Raw genomic sequence first — 1,910 nt, 5'->3', positions numbered from 1 at the left:
GCTGCTCTTGACTGAAGAACTTTAATACAGTTGCTAAAGTTCAGCAGTAATAAAATAACTTGAAATTTTCAACAACTGTTCACTTCATATCTTTTTGCACCAAATAGTATTGATAACAGTATCGATAAGTACCGGTATCGATAAGCAGTATCGTTATCAGTATCGATAAAATGTAAACGATACCCATCCCTAGTGTTTATGAATCTATACTAATCTGTTGATGTGCTGTAATGTGAATGCTGTAGAGCAGTGTTTCCCAACCTTTCTTTAGTCGCGGCACCCTTTGGAAATTTTAACAAATTTGTTCAAATTAAAATATGTTACTTTGAAAAGTATAGATATTCGGTACAGCAGGGAAGAACTGCAGAATATAATGTCATACAGATATTTGTAATATTATAAAAAACGTGACAGTGAATCCTGAGCGGTGAACTAATTTTTCGGCAGCCGGAATTTCAGTGCATCTCTAATTATTGGCGACATTAGAAATGGATATTTTTAGCAATTTAATTTTAATTTTAGCAATTTAAAAATATTAAAAAAGGATTTTTTACACGGCACCCCTGCTCTCGACAGACGGCACCCCAGGGTGCCGCGGCACCCCGGTTGGGAAACACTGCTTTAGAAGAGTTCTTTCCCCCCACCCCCCCTATGTAGTGTGACCATCTATAAAGACAAACTTCTGTTCTTCCTCTGTTCCGTTTGTTAGAACATGAAAGGCACTGCTTGCACGTTTTTGCACACCATACCAAACATGAGCGCTGCTGTTTCAGTGTGATTTCATGCATTCATTCTGCTAGCTTTCATATACGCATATTTCATATAACCAGCAAAATGAGATTCAAATCATAGCTCAAATAATTGTTTTAATAATTAAGAACAATATGAATTTTGGACCAAATTAAAGCACCAGAAAATGTTATTACAACAAAGTGCAACGTTTCAATTTAGCTCTTCATCAGGCACAATTCCTGCTCTTGGTTGTAATAAAATTATTTCAGTGTGCAGACATCTACCTTTTTGTTTAAAACATTAAATTGTAATAAATGTAATATATAATATTGATAATATTGATTTAACTTGAAATAAGAGAAACACTTTTAAATGAAAGAAATACTTAAATATATAAAGCCAGTAAAGCCAGCAATTCACCACACAAAACACATTGCGAATGGCACAAATCTTGATTATACCTGTTTTTAATGCAGCCAGAGCCACATTACTTTCTTGTCCCCAATGATTTTTTTGTGTGCATATGGTTCCTCTTCAGGAACTCGAGCTGCGTCGGAGGACGCTTCGGGAACGCCCTTCAGCGTGACCAGCTCTGAACCTTGTGTGTAATCAGACCAATAGATGGGCGAGAGGCGGGTGGCGGGTGACGTAATGACCAGGAAGCTATAAAAGCACGTGCGGTGAGACCAGCGTCAGCTTTTCAGCAAGCAGCAAGCGCTCTGTGTGTGTGTCAGTCTGATATCTGTTTGTGAGTCTTATTTAGTGTTGTCTGTCGGTCATTATAAGTCATGCCAAAGACGAGTGATAAGACAAAACGCTTGGGCGAGAGCAGGCAGCATTTCAGGCTGTGTTCCTCCCTGCCCGGCTGCATTATGGGTGGGGATACACACAGTCTGTGCGGTCTGCTTGGGAGCGAGCTCTTGGGTTTCGCATATGGATCCGGTGGAGGGAATGTAGACGGGCGCGTCCCTATCTACTTCCTTAACACCAGATCCAGCGCCTGCTCTCGGGGTTCGGAAGCCTGCGCTGCGGTACTTCCCCCCCGGGGAGAGGGTGCGACGCTCCGCCTGTCTTTCTCCAAGGAGACTGATACGGAGAGCATCGAAGAGCTCGCCAGTTGCACAAACATCAGTTACACAAGCATATTATGCCTGATATTATAATGAGCAGCATCAATG

Source organism: Sinocyclocheilus anshuiensis, unplaced genomic scaffold (assembly GCF_001515605.1).
Source record: "Sinocyclocheilus anshuiensis isolate Anshui unplaced genomic scaffold, SAMN03320099.WGS_v1.1 scaffold747, whole genome shotgun sequence".
NCBI lineage: Eukaryota > Metazoa > Chordata > Actinopteri > Cypriniformes > Cyprinidae > Sinocyclocheilus > Sinocyclocheilus anshuiensis.
The sequence above is the reverse complement of the archived record's forward strand: the minus strand, read 5'-3'. Positions refer to the sequence as shown.